This window comes from Tetrao urogallus (genome assembly GCF_951394365.1).
Source record: "Tetrao urogallus genome assembly, chromosome: 8".
Taxonomy (NCBI): domain Eukaryota; kingdom Metazoa; phylum Chordata; class Aves; order Galliformes; family Phasianidae; genus Tetrao; species Tetrao urogallus.
The window spans coordinates 35457540-35465347 of NC_136821.1; the positions used below are offsets into that span (position 1 = coordinate 35457540).

Genomic DNA, 7808 nt, shown 5'->3' on the forward strand with positions numbered 1-7808 from the left:
TTCCACACGATGCAGCCCACAGACAGCTGATGGCTCTTGTCTTCCCCACCTCCACACCGCTTTTGGTAGGTACGACGGCACTGAATTACACCAAATGCTCCTCTTACCCAGCACTGCCACAGGACACTGGGTAATGCCACAAGCAAGCAGTAACAACCCGTATACAGAATAGCCTCTCAGGCTCCTGCAAGGCTGACCCCAAGAACCCCTGAACCTAACTCTGTGTCTTTGTATTACACATCCCTTTAGGAGTTCATTTACACAGTCTCCTCCTGGAATTTATCAGCAGAACTCTATAACTATCATGACAGTCATAAACCTGAGAGAAAAAAAAAATCAGCTTTTTGTAGTTGTTCTTATATCAATAAGCCACTGCTTGATTTTTCCCAGTCTCTCTTCTTCCTTTCCTATTTTGGAAGTAGCACTGAACCGTTATTTCTTAGGAATCTTCCCCACGTCATTAACAGTCTGTTGTTAAGAATGTAGATCTTGATCATGCCTTTTACCACACCTGTCTCCTGACACGATCATTTTCTTATTGGACCAATTAGATCTTCAGTCCTGCAATCACTGATGACAAGTAATGCTGGCTCTTCAGACTAAAATAGTTATCACACTCTCAAGTCAAAAACAAGAAAATGTTTGCAACCAGCTTATTTTGTATTTGACACTGTGACGTTCAATGCAATGAGCATGCGCCCGTCAAAGAAGAAAAAGGAAGAAAGAGAAAACAATCCATTCTTAGATACAGTAACACAATCGCATTGTGATATCGTGTGTACACACTTCAGAAGTGAGAAGGAAATACCAGAGGAAGGAAATACATAACCTCTTCCATGGCTAGAAGAAATGTCCGATGCTATGAATTCTTTAACAAGACAGACTGTCTTTAACACCGCTGCAGAACAATTCTAATAAAAGTCAGTGTCAAGAAACACATGCAAGAAGCGAGTAGCCAGTTAGGAAACATCACGCTATGAAAACAGAAATAATGCAAATTAATTAAAAATAATGTTTTGAATTAATGAAATGCATTTCAAATTTCTGATGGAATTTCTGATGCTACACTCCATGAAGATGACACTACAGCTTCATCTGACCAAAGAACAGAATGTATTCCCTGATGACAGCATACAGGAGATGAAGTCAAACATCGGATTTCTCTGAAAATATTAATTCAAGTAACAGCCACCTGCCAGCATTCCAGACCATGGGAGAAAAAGCCAAGTCTCAGAAATATTAAAATATTTCGGAAAGAAAAAAATCCACGAACTGTCCCTAAGCCATGAAATTGCACTGCTGTGGCAAATGTGTAATTTGAGAAAATGAACATACCTTAGGCAGTGGTTTCTTCTCAGCACAGTTTATACCTCCAATGAAGACCATGTTGGGCATCGCCGGTCTGGGATACTCAAACACAAAGTCATATCTCATTAACCAAACAGAAGCAGAGTTCAGGAGGTCCAGCAGGGATACATCTCTTTGAAGAACTTCAGAGGAAAGCTGTATTGCAGCTCGATAGAACCCATTACAGTAGAAGAGCTCCAAGAAAGAAATCAGTGTATTTTCCACTCTCTGGAAAAATGTCATGTGGTCTGAGTTGAAGGAAAATAGCCTAGGGACGTACGACACAGGGCTTGGGCACTGTGTAGCTTCGTAGTGTAGGTTACAAGGAAATCCTCTCATGAAGAACACAGATGGAAGTGAAAGGTAATTGGCAAGCGTAGCTCCACACATCAAAAGAGGGTCTGTGAGGACTGCATCGAAGCCGCTTTGATTCAAGTACTGCAGAGTTTCTGTGCTGCTGAACAGATCTCTGCACTGAATAAAGAATTTGCCACAAAAATCTACTGCGATGTTGTACAGTGCTGGAATATACAGTGGGAGAGGCAGACTCTTCAGGTGAGTAGCAAGATACAGCTGAAAGGCATTATCCACGTCTTCTAACGTGGTGGACACTGGGTAGGTCTTCACAGTGTACGCGTGTTTTTCTCTCTCTCCCATCTGCCAGCTTGCTTCTGGTTTAACCACCACCACTTCGTGTCCCCTCTCGGCGAGCTTCTGAACGACTTCCTTCATGCTCAGCCAGTGGCTTCCAATCATGGGCACCACCAGGAGTTTCCCTCCTTCAGAGAGGCCAGGAACGAGGAGGATAAAAATCCCGGCAGCAAGTGGATAGCAAAGCCGCAGCGTCATTGTGCTGAGAACAGAGCACTGACTGCAAAACCGTCTTCTCCTTCTTCTCCTTCTCCTTCTCCTTCTCCTTCTCCTTCTCCTTCTCCTTCTCCTTCTCCTTCTCCTTCTCCTTCTCCTTCTCCTTCTCCTTCTCCTTCTCCTTCTCCTTCTCCTTCTCCTTCTCCTTCTCCTTCTCCTTCTCCTTCTCCTTCGCCTTCGCCTTCTCCTTCGCCTTCGCCTTCGCCTTCTCCCTCTCCTTCTCCAGGCTGTAGCTTTAATATGCTTTTGAAGGGAAGGGGATGAATTTATCTGCTGTATTGTTTTGATCTATGGTTACCTTCTAGTTAATGATTTGCTGCCCTAATCCTTCATAACCCACGGGTGAATAAAGTTTATGGCTTTTGTTTAAGAACTTGTGAACCCAACTATAGTGATCCATACCTTTGCTGAATCATTAGAATGTTCAATACTTAACAGAGAACGAGCTCCTCAACATCCTCGTTGGATTTCTACAGACTTCTCTCTTGAACACTGATGTGTCTTCACTCTGCTCTGGTCAGCACAAAGGAAGGCAAGTCTCGTGAAAACAACTCCTTGTTATCCTATAAGAATACCAGTACAACGGAATGCAGGATGTTTGGCCACAGAAAATCTGCTACAGACTGGAAAATTCTCTCACAAATGTGTGTGATACTTTCACTTCCATGTAAGGCTTCCTCTCCCATCACACACAAAACATTTGCCTCAAATTCATGCACCTCTCACAGGGTTTTCCCGTTCTTGCTGTACATTCAGTAAGTGAAGAGAAGGTGCGCTGTAACACAACTGGAATCTTGGCATCCAAATGGAGAACTTTGATAAAACAATGTTGGATGCACATCGCATCACTCCAGACCTTAAACCAGTGTCCCAGAACCCAACACAAACGTCTTTAGACAGCAGGCTGTCTGACATGTTGGCAAGTGGGATGAGCACCCACGTGCAGACTGCCGTGTGGTTTGTGCAGCTGCTGGAGCTCTTTGGGTGGACAGAAGAAACTGGACTTGGACATTTACTGACAACATACTCCAGGGTACCTGGGTCCCCATGACAGAAATGCATCCACAGCACAGATGTCCAGAAGCACTGCTAGGATAACATGTCATGATGCCCCTCTGTTTGTATAGTGTGATATATGATTGCTCATAGCCAACTGATAGCACTCTTATTCTTCAAGCTTAACAAGAAGCAAAAAAAGTTGCTCCAAGTCCTGAGTGATAGGACATCAGGGCAAGACTGATAAGGAGAAGCTGAGCCCTCCTTTTAAAGCTCTGAGAAGGGGAAATGAGGGGAAACCTCATGGTAGCCTGAAGCTCCCCATGGTGCTCCATAAGTCTCCAGGGCTGTGGACACAGCCCCGAGCTGCTAGAGCACAGGGAGTGTTGGGACACTGCTCTCAGCCATAAGAGTTGGGTTTTGAAAGGTTTCTGTGGAGCCAGGAGATGGACTCAATGATCCTTAAGGGTTCCTTCCCATTTGGAACATTCTAGGATCCTAATACATTTGATACCATAGGCTTCTACATTAAGTCAGAAGGAATCATTCTGCAATTGAATCTGGTGGTTTTTTTGCTGCTGAAATGTCACGCATAAGGATTGCAGCAGGTTGGTAGACGCCAAAACAAACCTGGTTATCCACTGGACACCAGGTAATGGCTGTAAGAAAGCAACAACAATCCATATACAGAATAGCCTCCCAGACTCCAGTTAGAGTGACTCAGGGAGCTAGACCCAGGGAACTAAACCTTGTGACTTTGTGTTACATATCCTTTTAGGTGTTTTGCTACACAAATTTCTCCTGTAACTGGGTCATCCCAGCCTTCCATTCTCTTATCTATGGGTACTCACAGGGTACTGTGCTTCAGAGAACTATCTGTTCTTATCACAGGATTGTATTTCTGAACAGTAGTGATCGACACAGAGCTTACATCTGTGTATGGATACACACCACTTATTTGTATGTTTACACTCTGATGCATGTTTGCTTTGCTGCAGGGTGCTGTTCCAAGCAAAATAGGAGAAATGCTAACGTTTTCCATACAAAATATAACCAGAGAGAAGGGAGGAGGAATAGAGAAGGTTTTTAAAAGTGCAGAAAACATGATTTCCAGACAGTGATGAAAGTCATTATGATGATAGGAGGCACCGGGTATAAAATACAGGAAGAATAGTTATACACCTTTGGAAAACAGCCATCTACAAACTGTTGGCAGATCTGAGACCTTCATAGTATCACATGGTATACCATTACTGGAAAAGACCTCCAAGATCACCTAATCTGACCATCAGCTTCAGGATATAAAGACAAGTAAAAGAATATAAAACACTTCTGTCATGCAATCTGCAAGAACATCTGCAAGTACATCCAAAATCTAAATCATTAAATTATCACTATCTTCAGCCAAACACAAGGAAATATCTGCATTCAGCTTATTTTGTATTTGCCTTGCTGAAACTCACTGGAAACTGAATAAACCCATGAAAGAGTACAAGTGCAGAAAGAAAAGAAATTTAACTCAAAGAAACTGTGGTACAAATATGTAATAATACCATGTCAGCACATTTCAGAAGTGAGAAGGAAATATCAGAGGAAAGCAATGTGTGTCCTCCTCCATGACTGGTAAGAAATGTCTGATGCTACTAATTGTTTTAACTAGATAGGCTGTCTATAAGACTCCTGCAGAACAATTCTGATAAAAGCCAGTGTCAAAAAACACATACGAAAAATGATTAGCCAGTTAGGAAACATCATGTTATGAAAATAGAAACAATGCAAATTTAATTAAAAAATAATTTTTCAAATTAATGAAATGCATTTTATCATTCAGATGAAAGAAAAACTAGTTACACTGCATGAAGATGAAACTATGCCTGCATCTGACAGAATAATATGTATTCACTGACAACAGCATACAGAAAATGAAGTCAAACATTGGATTTCTCTGAAAATACTAATTCAAAGAACAGTCACCTGCCACCACTTCAGACCATGGAATAACAGTAGGCCAAGAATCAGATCTGTTAAAATATTTTGGAAAGAAAAATAATATCAAGTACACTAACCATCCATAAGCCATGAAATTGCATTGCTTTGGAAAATGTGCAATTTGAGAAAATGAACATACCTTAGGCAGTGGTTTCTTCTCAGCACAGTTCATACCTCCAACAAAGACCATATTGGGCATCACCGGTCTGGGATACTCAAACACAAAGTCAAACCTCATTATTGAAATAGAAGCAGAGTTCAGGAGGTCCAGCAGGGTTACGTCTCTTTGAAGAATTTTAGAGGAAAACTGTATTGCATCTTGATAGAGGACATTACAGTAAAAGCGCTCCAAGAAAGAAATCAGTGTATTCTCTACTCTCTGGAAAAATGTCATGTGGTCTGAGTTGAAGGAAAGTGTTCTGGGGACATACGACAGAGGACTTGAGCACTGTGCTGCATCGAAGTGTAGATTGCAAGGTAATCCTCTCATGAAGAACACAAATGGAAGCGAAAGGTAATTAGCAACTGTTGCTCCACACATAAAAAAGGGATCTGTGATGACTGCGTCGAAGTTGCTTTGATTCAAGTACTGCAGTGTTTCCGTGCTGTTGAACAGTTCCTTGCACTGACCATAAAAGGCTTCAATAAGTCGTTTGAAAAAATTGAAGAGTACTATAGCATATTTTGGGAAAGGCATACTCTTGAGGTGAGCTTCAAGATACACTTTAAAGGTATTATCCAGATCTTCAAACTTGGTGGACACTGGGTATGTTTTCACAGTATATGCGTGTCCCTGTTTGTCATCCGTATTCCAGCTTACTTCTGGTTTAACCACCACCACTTCATGTCCTCTCTTAGCAAGCTCATGAGCTACTTCCCTCAGGCTTAGCCAGTGGCTTCCAATCATGGGCACCACCAGGAGTTTCCCTCCTTCAGAGAGGCCAGGAATGAGGAGGATAAAAATCCCGGCAGCAAGTGGATAGCAAAGCCGCAGCGTCATTGTGCTGTGGACAGAGCACTGACTGCAAAACTGTCTCCTACTGCAGGCTCTAGCTTGAATATGCTTTCACAGGTTGTGATTGGATGTATTTGCTGAGCTGTGCTGTTTTTTGTTTGTATTCCAGTTAATTTTTTACTCCTGAGATCTGTGCTGATTTGTGGGTGAGTGTTGTTGCTTTTTTTTTTTTAGTTACTTGTAATGCCGAATGTATTGACCCTCCACTGTGTTGACTCACTGGAGTTCTGCAGTGCTCAGTGAAGAACTAGCTCCTTTACATCCCAATTAGTTTTCTTAAAACATTTCTCTTGATCACTGTTGTGTCCTGGTCAGGGTAAAGGAAGGCAAGTGTGGTGAAAAGAGTTGACACAGTACAATAACAAATGAAAAGAGCCTCAAGACATTAGATTATGGTTGGATACACAGATGTTCAGAGAATTTCTCTGAAAACAGAACAGGAGGATGTTGTGTTACTGACTAAAGTGAGATTGACAAAGTCTTCTGGGCTACCAGGAAGGGAATATCCCTGCAGCCTACAATGTAGCACTAAGATGGGAGATTTAGAGACTAGTCTGGCATCTGCAGCAGAGATCTGTGTATTTGAAGTCCAGCATCTTACTTCCAAGGAGCGATGCAGTTTTTTTCACAGTCTAGGAAACGGCCATGGAACTTCTGTTATGCAGCTGAAAACTCTTCACCAATATAGATATCAAGTAGAATCAGATATAACATGGTATACCTAATATGTGTAAAGGTCTCACAAAAAAGACTCACATGCGCGCCCAGTTATCAGAGCTGATTTTTAGCTAAATAGCAGAGAGCAGCTTGTGTTCTACCAGGGAAATGCCCTGCCCTCTTTTAGGCTTCCACTATTGACTCTCAGCTTGCAGCATGACGATTGGAAAATCCAAACTTGCAACAGTGCTAATAGGGAAGGTAAAGGGTGCAGAGTCAAACTGAGGATGAGGGAAGTTAATCAGTACTATAGAAGAGCTTGCATATGTCTGCCGGTTTGCCAAGGCCTCACTTATTTTGCTGGATTATCTGGCAAGGGTTTATGTATGAGTTAATCTTTTCTGGGCTCAAGGCAGCGCTGGATAACAGCTGGTTTCTTCTGAAACTGATTTACCCACACAAGGAGACAGTTAGGAACTTCAGGCTTGAGTGGGAAAGGACAAAGTTGGGGCATGATGAAGGAGGAACTGTCTTTCATCTGAAGATGCACCCTTTTGAGTGATAGGACAAGGGGGAATTGCTTTAAATTAAGAGAGGATAAATTTAGGTTAGATGTCAGGCAGGAATTGTTTCTTTGAGGGCAGTAATGCACTGGTACAGGCTGCTGTGGTGCCCCATCCCTGGAGGCATTCAAGGGCAGCCTGAGCAGAGGGGTTGGAACTGGATGGACTTTAAGGTCCCTTCCAACCTCAGCCCTTCTGAGATTCTCTGCGGAGGACCTTGGGGCTGTGCTGGTAAGGCACAGCATGACGTAGGGCCATAGGCACAGAGCTGCCACGGCACGGCGGACTCCATCCCCCAGCAGGCCCGGCAGGCCCGGCCCCTCAGCGCACTTTGCGTCGCGCCAAAACAAAAATGGCGGCAGCGGCGACAGAGA

General features: G+C 42.9%; 2 pseudogenes across 2 annotated transcripts; both read right to left on the reverse strand.

Moving 5' to 3' along the window:
* Positions 1-432: 432 nt before the first annotated feature.
* LOC306949127 (UDP-glucuronosyltransferase 1A6 pseudogene) lies at positions 433-2196 on the reverse strand (annotated as a pseudogene). Its single transcript has 2 exons — positions 1336-2196; positions 433-468 (listed from the first exon to the last, which is right to left on the reverse strand). The product of its transcript is annotated as a UDP-glucuronosyltransferase 1A6 pseudogene (transcript).
* A 2349-nt stretch (positions 2197-4545) lies between these two features.
* Positions 4546-6199, reverse strand: LOC306949128 (UDP-glucuronosyltransferase 1A1 pseudogene; annotated as a pseudogene). The gene is made up of 2 exons: positions 5339-6199; positions 4546-4566 (listed from the first exon to the last, which is right to left on the reverse strand). The product of its transcript is annotated as a UDP-glucuronosyltransferase 1A1 pseudogene (transcript).
* Positions 6200-7808: the final 1609 nt, after the last annotated feature.